The sequence below is a fragment of the Pteropus alecto genome, unplaced genomic scaffold, assembly GCF_000325575.1.
Source record: "Pteropus alecto unplaced genomic scaffold, ASM32557v1 scaffold222, whole genome shotgun sequence".
Taxonomy (NCBI): Eukaryota; Metazoa; Chordata; class Mammalia; order Chiroptera; family Pteropodidae; genus Pteropus; species Pteropus alecto.
Window position 1 is genome coordinate 3,741,747 of NW_006433716.1, and position 12,677 is coordinate 3,754,423.

Consider the following 12,677-nt stretch of genomic DNA (forward strand, 5'->3'; position numbering starts at 1 on the left):
TTTTCTCTTCTATCCTTTGCTGTGCCAGAGTCTGTCTTCTGGAGCTTTCATTAGAAGTGTCCCAATTAAAAAGCTGTGTGGGTCTAAAAAAAAAAATGGCTTCCATTCACAAGAGTTCTAAATAAAAGGTAAACTTGGTAAATCAGTTCCTCCCTGGCTCCTGGCCATTCACATCTTTTGGTTTTCAAATTCATTTCTTTGTGAGCATAAGGTGGTTGTTACGAGGTGTTGTCGGGCCTCTCACAGGGTTATTGTGCATGGTAGAAGGTGGTAGTTTTTGATCAATGTCTTCAAAGTCAAAGCTTGGAAAATAATAGCTGCACATCAAAACCCAGTGCCACAATGCAGTTAACATTGAGCTCTTTCAGGTGGCCCCAGGGAATTGGTTAATTCTCATGTTGAGCTTTACTATAATTAGTCATTTATAATGGTGTAGTAAGATTTATGTGAAAACTTATAACTTGAGATTGATTATCAAATGAGGTTCAGGAAAATCATTACCACAAGAAAAAAAAAAAGCCTATCTATTTATTGATATTCTCCCATTTTTTCCAAATCCCTGATTAATTGCATTTCTGTTCTTAACACATCTTTTAATGACCCAATAGCTTTCTAAGAATGCTTATGTTTAAATTTGGGGACCATTTATGAAATTATTTCATGATATCCTGCCTAGTAGATTGTTACTGACTTTAAGCCTTTTTGTCGTAACTTTTTCTATATTCTTATTACTTTTCCAAAAAGGCTTTGTGTTCACAATTAGCTTAAAATGAGGGTGGGTTTTTATGTTACTTTTTATCTTTTTCTTCTAGAACACAGTTATTGGTAACATTTAAGAAGAAAAAGCCATTTCATTCATATATCCATATAAATAGCACAACTGGTATATATTATATGAATATATCATATATGCATGATTTCTTAAAGCAACTATAGAATCACAGGTACAAAGTACACAATAAAAAGTCAAATAAATCCATAGTTAAGAGTTAAAGGTGCCATATGTTTCTCCAATACTGTGACACAATGGGGTGCATTAAGTAACTCATTAAGTCAATGAAAATAGCAGCTGGGCTTTATCAAGATGTCTATTCACTCCACTTCTGATATAGAAAAACAGTAAAATAGTGGACACATACCATTTCTTCTCAGGTTTGAACTGATCATGTTAGCATGGGGTTAGTGCAATGCAAAATGTTAATGTATCTTTCTGCATCTAATTTAATAAATTGCATTTTAATAGCTTTTTCTTTATTTTTCCCAGTAAAGGCAAAAATGTCCCCTTACTTTTTTCATTTTTATCTTAAAAAAATTAAAACTTTGCCAAAGCACTTAAATAGTACAACAGAGCCATGCAATAGACAAACTGAGCCTGATAAATGACTTTAACAGTAAAGAAAGTCTTCATATGTCTGGTTTGATATTATGGACTTCAGAATGAAATAAATGCCATAATATAAACTGCTCCCACTAAAAATTTGCACGATTTGAGGAAAGGCCTTGGTTCTCAAGGCACTGGTTTTCTCCTCTATCTAATGAAGTTTTAGATGCTTTTTTTTTTTTTGTCACTTTAAGAATCTGCTGAAATCCATGAGCATCTGAATACATGTACATATCAACAAAATTTTACATAGCCTTTCCAGCCCCCTTTTAGACTGAAAGTGTTAAGATTCCTAAAGTTCCTTCCTAGTTTAAAATTCTATAATTCTATCCTAATATAAATATAAAGCACATCTACAAAATTGAGACCAAATTTCTGAAGTCCCTAAAAGTCTATTATAAAAGGAATTTAATGCAGAATTATGAAATCTTAAGAGTTCAAAGTGACCTTAGCATTGATTCGTTTTCTCTATTGATAGATCGAAATAACATCTAGTCATGTTTTAACAACAACAAAGAAAAGCTCTGAAACAGAATGAGAAACTAAGCCTGAAAAAGTAGTACTTCTAGTCATTTGGTTCAATAATAATAATTCATATTCTTGAACTCATTTTCTTTTTATATTGTCTTCAAAATTCTACTGAGTTGAGAAATGTTTAATAACTAAAGGGACAAAATAAATATGTTTTCCCTACTTGCAGTCACCACGCTGCAAACATTAGACTCCTTAGAGATCATTCAAATTTTTATGCATCAATAATAAATTCAGAAGCACAAGGCTTGAATTCTGAAGGCAAAATTCACACTATTATCAGTAATGTCTTCAATCATTTGAAATCCTAAAACAGGTGAAGTGAGGTCATACAGTCTTTCAAAATTCCAAGCTTTTCAGGGGTTCCCTCTTAATGTTTTCTGTATCTTTAGTATTTTTTTAATCAGTTAAGTGGTATGAGCTTTTAGAACTACTTACCCCCAAATTATTTAAGCTTGTGTATTTTAAAATAAATGTCCAACTTCATTTTAGCTGATGGAAATTTCTACCTTGTTCAAATGCCTGCTCACCTCTTCAGGGAAATGAAGAGTTGATCAGGCTTTAACATGCTGTTCAGATAAAGAGACATGTCTTTGTGTCAATAATTTCTGAGACTCAGATTCTCAACCATGCTGCAGTACATTTGAAATTTGATTTAGGGTAGAAAGCAAGAGCAGAGATTCTGGTAGAAAGAAGTAGGTATCCCCTCTGTTAGTTATCTCTTTAGTCTCTTATTCTTGACTGATTCCTTGTCATAAGCCACCAACATACTCTAGTATCTGTTCTCCAGCAAAGTCTTCCTTCAACCCTCTTAATTACCATTCTTTCTTACCTCTCTCCTTCACAGACAAATCCCAAAAAGAGTCATCTACATACTCTGTCTATACTCACTCATTAATATTAAGGGCTCAGTCACATCAAACAGGTCTCTATTCCCTCTGTTCACCAACATTTAGTAAAGTTACCAATAACTCCCATGCTGCCAGATCAATGGACACTTTCATTTTCTATTCTTCACCTCATTGACCTCTCAGCAGTACTCAGCAGTTACCTGTATTGAAAATTCTCTTCTCTTGACTTCCATGACACCATAATTTCCTATTTTCAAAGCTACTTCTCTACTTCTTCTAAATTTTATTTGCTCATCCCCCCACTTTTCCTTTTGCATATATAAATCTGTCATAGTTCATTTGTGTGATTATGATTATTTAATGCCTATCTCTTCCCATAAGGACAGGAAACAAGATTGTTTTTTTTTTTCCCACTGTGTTCTCAGTGCCTTGATTATCTAATAGATAATCAATAAATTTGGCTTAGCAAAATAAATGGAGAAGGCCTGGAAGAGATCAGGTTATAGTTCCAGTTATGGTTATAGTTATAGCCAATTACAGTTACAGCTATAGCATCTAATTTAATCCCCCATAATATTCCTGTGAGATAGTTAGTATGCCAGCTATTTTGAAATGACAAAACAGATGCAGAATGTTGATATATATACCATTTTGCCTCCTGCCGAAGTTAATGCTCTTTCTACTATACCTGCCTACTTCTTTAAGGTTATTAAATTTTAGAAGAAAAACAACTAATAGTAGCCCATGTATCAAAAAATACAGAATCAAATCATACTGATGCTAGAAAGGCACACTTTCTAGTTCAGAGCTTAGAAGAAATTCCACAACTAGAAGGATGGTCCTACTTTAAGTCTCTTGGCTTTTGACAATCTGATCCCAAATATCAAAAGAATCTTAAACAAAGTTTCCTGAACAAGACTCTTCAGAACTCATGGAGGTTTCAACAAGGTATGATGAACAACAGAATTATGTTCTCTACCTTTACAACAATTAAATTCAATTATCATAAAATCTTATAGAAATAATAGTAATATTAAATAAAACTAATATATCAGTATCTTTCAACTCTTACTATTTAGTAGATTTATTTAGAGTGATTTCAGTTTAACCTCTAATTTTACAATCTTTTAGTTTCAAAATTATTTATATTTGGTCTGGCCTAAATATCAACCTACTTTTAATATCTGCCCCAAAATACCAGATATATCTATCAAAAAAATTAATATCTACTAATATAATAATTTATTTTATTTGAAAATTGGTATATGATTTATGAAAGGCTGAAGACCACATTGTCTTGCCCTCTGTTCCTCAGGGCTTTTATTAACCTCTTCAGAGTAAAACTATCTTTAGTCTATAATTTCTCAGCAGCCACAGTAGATATAGAGAACAGAAGGTTATATCAATTAAAAACAAAAATACAGTAATTTATCCTTCAGTAATTGAAGATAATAAATAAAGGCAGAGTAGCTAAATTGATTTGGGGTTAGTAAGTATAAAATAATATTGATAGTTGTCTCTCAAAGTGATCAGACCATTAAAAACATAATTTTAGATAAATAATATTTACCATTTGTTTTTAGTAGCCATTGTAATTCCCCATCCTAATAACCATGACAAGATGAGGAATTTTGTGACAAGCAATCTTTTTTTTCCAGTACTCTTAAGCTTTTCAGGGTAATCCCTTTACCTCTGAAAGGTCAAAGATAATTGTGAATATTTTAACAAGTGAAGAAAAAAGAATACTCAGATGAGAAGCATGATTATCAACTGAGAATGAACTAAGTCAGAAAGACCAAGTTCAAACCTGATTCTGTCAAACATCAACACCATAACAATAGCAAACAATAGTATAACTTCTCTCAATGTATGTTCTTCCCATGTGAAAATAAGAAGTGTACACAGAAATTAAATAAGATAATATATGTCAAAATACCTAGAGAAGTGGCTGACACATATAGGAATTCAAAAAATACAAGTTGGCTTAATTATGTAAACAGTGCTAGTCATCCTATTCTCTCTGTGAAACTTTTCAAAACACGTCATTATTCTCTAAGGCTAAAAGTCTGGTAAAATTAGAAATATCAGCATCACAGAAGAGCATTAAATGCGAATAATTTATATTTAATTATGTATACTTTAAGAGTCTTCTAGTTTCCATTCTGGCATATAAGGAGGTTGGAAGTCATCATTTTGTCCTAACAAATAAACTGAAAATTCAACAACTCTTCTTAGATCTGTTAGAGAAGTGACATCATAGGACAAACTTTTACCCCCAAATTTAGAGGAACAAACAAGTGGATACAGAGAATCAAAACTTACTGGAGCAAAAAATCCATGAGCAGAAACTTCCCTAGGAACCAGTATAGGATTGGAAAACCTGAACTGTAATTGCTGAATTGCTGAAGGTCAACATGGACAGGTCCGAATGTTAAAAACTCCAAGAACCCAACGCTTTTGAGAGTTTTACCTCCACAAGCTCCAGATTGAGTATCAGAGAAAAATCCCCTTCTGCTTCTATCAGTGGGGGAGGAAAAAGCAACCATTTTGAGATACATCAGAGCATCCTACTCTTCTTAACACAGCCTGCCCTCGAGAGAAACTGTTTTAGCAGAACCTAAACTATTGGGGTAATATCAGAGCCTGACAGGAAAATATAAAACTCCAGCCCACTCTGGCCATCCTGTTCCACTTAAAGGGGAAAGGAAAGAAAGAGAATCACTTAGGAAGGTCACAACCCAGGGGCACGGTCTCACTAAAAGACAGATCTAATCATAGGATTATAGAACTTTTTTTTCTTCTCCCACCTTACCACCAAATTATTAAAGACCTATTTACCTCAGTTCCTTTTTCCTAGAACTTAATGCCTGGCTTTCAACAAAAAAAATCACAAGGTAAAAATACAGTTTAAAGAAACAGCACAGGCCTCAGGACCAGATACAGATATGGCAGAGATGTTGGAATTTTCAGACCAGGAATCTAAAACAATTATGATTAACATGCTAAGGACTCTAGTGAGAAATATAGACAATATAAAAAACAGATGGGAAATGTAAGCAGGAAGAGTAAGCAGAGAGATGGAAATTTTAAGAAATAATAAAAAACAAATGCTAGAAGTCAAAACCACTGTAACAGAAATGAAAAATGCCTTCAGTGGGCTCATTAGTAGACTGGACATGACTGACGAAAGACTCTCTGAGCTTGAAGATATGTCAATATAAACTTAAAAGAAAAGAGAAAAAAGACGGAAAAAAAGGGAACAGAATATCCAAGAACTGTGGGATAACTACAAAAGGTATAATATATCTATAATGGGATTATCAGATAGAGAAAAGAGAGAAAGGAACAGAAGAAATATTTAATGCAACAACAGAATTTCCCAAAATTAATGTCGGACACCAAACCACAGATCCCGGGAGTTTAGAAAACACTAAGCTGAACAAATGCCAAAAATATCCCCCAAAATCAAAAAATGACAACGATGAAAACTATATGTAGGTATCGTAATCAAATTGCAAAAAGTCAAAGATTAAAAAAAATCTTGAAAGAAGTCAGAGGATAAAGACATCTTATGTATAAAAGAGAAAAGATAAGAATTATATCCAATTATCAGAAATCATGCGAGCAAGAACAGAGTGAAATATTTAAAGTATTAAGATTTTTAAAAAATCCAACCTAAATTCTGAATCCTGCAAAATTATCTTTCAAAAAGGAAAGAGAAAGACCTTCTCTAACAAATATTGAGAGAATTTGTTACAAGTAGACCTTTCTTCAAAGAAATATAAAACGAAGTTTTTCAAAGAAAAGGAAAATAATATAAATCTGGAACTAAATCTATTTAAAGAAAGAAAGAGCATTAGAAGAGGAATAAGTAAGTTAAAATAAAAAACTTTAACTTTTTATACTTAATTGATCTAACAGGTAATAATTTGTTCAAAATAATAATAGCGGCAATGTATTGATGATAGCTTATGTATAAGTGCAATGAATGATAGCAATGATACAATGGATGAGAGCGAGAAATTAGGAATATCTTGTTATTATGATGTATTTGCACTACCTGTGAAGTGATAAACTGTTTCTTGAAAATGGCTTGGATTAATTGTAAATGCATATTGCAAACTCTATGGCAACCAATACAAAAGTTTTTTTAAAGTAAAATGAATATACCGATAGAAAATGGAATCATAAAATGCTCAATTAAAACCACAAAAAGTAGAAATTAGTGGAAGACAAAAATAAGAACCAAACAAGGTAATAAGTAGAAAACAATAACAAATATGGTATGTATTAATCCAACTATTACTTTAAATGTCAATGGTCTAAATATCTCAATAAAAAGATAGAGATTGCCAGAGTGGATCAAAAAATGAGATTCAACTATATGTTCTTTACAAGAAACTCAATTTAAACATAAAGACACATACAGATTAAAATTAAAGCAATTAAGAAACATATGCCATGTTAACACTAATCAAAAGAAAGCTGAAGTGGTTATAATAATAAGTAATTTCATGATAAATGTTCCTTCTATACCAATACAATGGTTTTTAATACTTTAAAAGGCTTATTAAAACTTTTGCTTCCCTCCTTGATAGAGTAGCAAGATTTACCCAACATCTTGACATAAAGCATACAAAAATATCTGAAACAATGGTTTTCAGACACCAGACAACAGGAAGACTATCCGGAAGGTAATAAAATATTTAGGAGAATGAGCGTTTATTAGAGCTAAGGAAAAACTATTTTAAAAAGTAGGACATAGTCAAAAGTGTCAAAATTCAAAGAAATCGAACAAAGTAACAAATGTGTTCATTAATTTTAGCACAAAAAAATAAAAAAGACATTCTTGAAAATTCAGAGATAAATTAGCCAAAACTCCATACCCACATTTCACTCCTAGTTTCAACCCTGACCATAAATGCCACTATATCACTAGGTCAAAGAAAAGGAAAAGGAAGAGAAGAGAGAAATAACCATTTGCTGGAATGTTGTAGAAGCATCACTAAGATGTAGATACATAGCTTAGGACCTCAGCAATGTGGTGACATCACATTCTTTTGAATGCACCCAGTTACCATCAGAAATCCAGAAGCAGCTAAATTCTGATTCTGCAGTTACACAATTTTATAATGTAACATAGAAAAATATGTTCTTAGTTGTGGACTATTTTCTTATAATTGGGAGAAACTATAAGCTCTTTCAAGGATCTTCTCTTTCATTTTTAAATTGTTTAACATTAAACACAGGTCTTGATACATGGTATGTGCTCAGTGAATGTTGTAAAAATAAATGAATGTGAGAGTAAAAGAATAAATTAAGTAGATGTCATTGATATTAAAAATATTTACTAAAATATTCAACTACGCTTTATTGCTAGAACTCAGCAGATATATTATTTTCCTCGTATGTAATTATGCTTTAAAACATTCTTCCGAATCAGCAGTCTGGTTTCATAAAAAATACAGTAGTATTTTATAAAAAGCACTAATGTCTATTTATGATAAACGCCAGTGTCTCTTGTAATATACCAATCACAAAAAATAATAGTTTCTCCTTTTCTCTCTAATAGAGCAATGTGACACTTCATTACCTTGTATTTCATTATGTATATGACTCTGGCTTTGTGATGCCAGTCTCTATCACAGATTCCAAGGTACATGTCTCCCAGTCCAAAATGAAATGTTATAAGCTACTAGTACAATTGCTAAAATGTATCTTCACAAAAACAATGTTAGAGCTTCTTTAAATTAAACCATGCAAGTTTGAAATCCACAAAAGGCATTAAAAATAATAAATATAGTATTCACTCTGGGAGGTGAGAATGGCTGTAAACATAGAAAGGCACAGAATTGTGAATGACTTCTTGCTTTGAATATTTTATTGCTAGCCAGTATTATTACTGCAGCAAAACTTTATCCATTAACTAGTGAGATATTTAGCAATGGCATTATCAATATTAATCATCAATGTAACTATACTATGTCCCTTAACAACTTACCAAGTCTGAGGTTTTTCAGACTCACAAATATAGTAGACAATTTGGTGACAGACAGAAGGGAGGGGCTTTGGGGGGCTGGGAGAATGGAGTGAAGGGTTAAAGAAGGGGCGTTGGGGGGCTGGGAGAATGGAGTACAAATTAGTAGTTGATAGATGGTTACGGAGATGGGGGGCACGGCATAGGGAATGTTAGTTAGCATTAATATATTAGCTAGGTGGAAAACCAGAGAAGAGAAGCAATTAGGGGGATCATTTTATAAACTATATAAATGTCTAACCAATGTACTATATACTTGAAACTAATTAAAATAAATAAATAAAAATTTTTAAAAGTCTGAGATTTTAGAGTCCCTTCTTTTTCAATGTCATAAGTCGATTGATTTTGATTCCTGGCTCCATCATTTATGGTGGGACTTCTGTCAAGTTGCCTAATCTATCTAATTATCCATTTCCTCATCATTAAAATAGTGATAAAATAGTATTTTCTTCATTGGGTGTTTCAGAAGATTAAATAAGATAATGTACATAAACCACCTTGAATGTAATATATATCCACTATTACTATCTCAATGTAAAAAAAATTACAAGTTTCTACACTTGGTGACTGAATTCTTAAGGAGGTATTTCCCCCAAATCATAACATAGTTAATTATTTCATTTGATTCTTTAAGAGTAACAAACTGGCATACAATTTGACTTGCAGGGACTTTTGTGAGTCAGCCTTTATTTGATCAGCCTTCAAATGATTTTATGCCTAATGTGACAGATTTCTTCATAAATTCTCACCAAAATCTCTAGGGGCCTTTTCAGCTAGATAGCTATCTTTTTATTCTATTTGCTGTTATATGACTCATCTCCATCAGTTTCTCCTAGTACCTGAAAACTGATCATAATTCAATTTAGAAAATTTAGAAACTAAAGAGGAACCAGAAAAAAAGAGAGTCTGGGGGAAAAAGCTAGATAGGAAGGAACTAGGGAATACTTCAAGTTGCTATTACAACCTGTTTACTCTTACTCATTTGCTGGTGATGCTAATTTGGAGATTATAAATAGATCCAACTGACACAGACCACCTGTCCACTAAACATCAGATATCCAAAGGCTTTTGACATCAGTCAATTTTCCTTATCATATCTCATTCTATACTATAAAACAGGGATGCTTATGATCAGAAAACTTTTTGAAAATAGAAATTATGAAAATTCAACCCAGGAAAATGCACATACAAAATTTCACATACCTTGTCAGCGGGTCCCAAGGGAACTCTCAAGCCCATCTACGAATCTTCTAGGATTGTGTTGAAAGTGGACTTTAAAACCTTGGTTTTGATTATGACAATACCTGAAAGTTGCCCTACTACTTTGTTTTGGATTTATATTTTCCCATAGGCAAGTAATAGTTTGCATGGAATAGATGCCTGCTCATGTATCCTCCTCCCCAGGCATATTCACTAACTTATAAAATACTTTCATGTGCAAACACATAAGTCTGTATGTTAACTCCTCCTGAGTATCTCCCTCTAGTAAAATAGACTGCACGGTAGCCCACCACATTGTTTAGATATCCCTAAATGCAAATATCTGTTAGTAGACATTCCAGTGGTGCTATAGTCTTTTATTCCAAAAACAATGGGTTGAGTCCATTCTTGTTTTCAGATATTCCTATTAAATTTCCATGAAGTGTTCTCCACTTGGCATCCCATACTTCCACACTAACTGCAAAATAGGTCATCAGTAATAATCTCAACAACTTCCAAGAAAATACACTATCAAAACTAACAATGGCTCTTTTTTATATACCTAACTTTCAGCTGTTATAACAGGTCTTCAAAATATGTATTATTGCCACTATTTTACAGACGATCAAATCAGACCTCAGATAGAGTAAATGATTCACCCAATTCCAAACATCAAACACATACTTTCCAAACAAACATCATAGCCAAACAACAACAAAAAAAATTGCTCCTTAGGAAAACTATTCTCTAGATAATGCGCCATAAAAACTTATAAACCCTGGCCAAATGCCCTTACCAAAATAATGCATATGAAAGATAGGGAGTATAAAATATGTTCTTTCTCTCAGTTGAGGTTCACTTAGCACTGACCCAGTCTTTCTAGACATATTTCAAAATCAGTAAGTTGCAACTACTGTTTCAAACTTGTGACAGTGTTTTTGCCTGTGACATTGTTATTTTAAGCCATTGCTTCTATATCTGTACATCAATTGCTCAGACACTCAGGTCTAAAGGATCCTTTACTTCCTCTCCCTCATCTGTTTCTTCTTCTCCCCTTGCTCTCCCCTGCACCCCCACCTCTTTACTAAATGACAGACTGACAGACACGGCTAAGGGTACCTTGTTTAAACATCTGCTTTATTACTGTTGAGTGACTGCCCTATGTGTAGGCAGGATATTTTTTATCTTTCACTCAGGAATTCAGATGGTCTGATTAGAAAGTTGAACTGCTTAGAGGATCCTGACAGATGTCTCTTACTTTCTTTTAAGACCACCATGAGTGGTTAGGCACTCCACTCAGATAACTTTCAGTAGTGAAACAACTGTCTGTTTAGGTACACGGGTAAGTCAAACATACATTTAGCTGAGGAATCTCACTTCCACACCCAAGGACTAATTTTCTCCAGGGAAATAACTGGATAAAGAACCATTTATTGTGTAAATGTTATGAGAAAGTTAAGGGTCAGTTGCTCCAATTGTATAATGGAGTGACTACTAAGAAGAATGACTATTGGTAGAACCAAAGTAAAACTCAGAGAAAACTAAATACAAGGGAAAAGAGGCCCCAAATATTAAGTATATAAAACAAAAAATATAGGAACATGAGTGTTGTAAAATAACCCATAATTTTTAAAAAAATGTATAACTATTTTAAAGCTTCCTTGTGAAAATAATTTAAAACAGAATATTCTGGGTTCAAATATCAGAGATAATTTTGGATTCAGTGATACAAATGAAGTACAGACTTCGAAAAATATATATGAATACACTCTAGTTAGAATCTTTCAGGAAAGAAAAATATTACTCATTCTGACTTCATGTAAAGGGTTACATTTTTCAAAAAATAATCATTAGTTATATCAGAGAGTTCTAGAATATTATGTGAAGAAATTTAGGCTCAGAAGAAAGAGTGGTAGAAAGTGTTAACAGGAAATGAGTAGAACTGAAGTACAAGAAGGGGACAAAAAGGAGAATCAGCAGTGACACTACCAATTACTTTAGAGGATGTCCTTTATTTCTTTCCCCCAGCTAACCACTCACTAGTCACTCTTCTTTCTACCCTTCCACTGTATTAAGCTCATCCGCTTTGATAGAATCTGTTTTCCCCACCAGTGACATTCTTCCTCTGGATCTTCCCTTACATGTTTCCCCCATATTTAGTTGTTTCCTTACATTAAGCTGCATCTTAAGCTGCATCATTCAAAATACAACTTAAATGTCACCTCTCAAAGAGGGCTACCTTAACCATGTAACCACTCTCTCACACACATAAATCTCTTTCATTTTTACTATTTTACATTTTCTTGCCATTTTCATCTTTTAATCTGTTTCAGAAAACCTGTCTTGTTCACTACAGTATATTTAGCACTTAGCACGTAGCAGAAACTCAGTAAAAGTTTACTGAATGAAATGAATGAATCAAATAAAGATAAAAGTATTTACTTTCTTAATAGGGGGACAATTGCTCCCAAAACACATAGCTCCCTCATAGGTGAATGAAGCTCCTTTGGTGAATGCACCCTCACTTCTTGGATTGAAGAGAATAGGCTATAAGACACGTATGACCTGATACTTTTCAGTTTCCGGAAAAAATTCTAGAGAATGGTACACTTCCAACACAGAAGACCCAGATACAGAAGACTTACAATATAGTTGGTTGAAACAGAAGTGCCTGCCT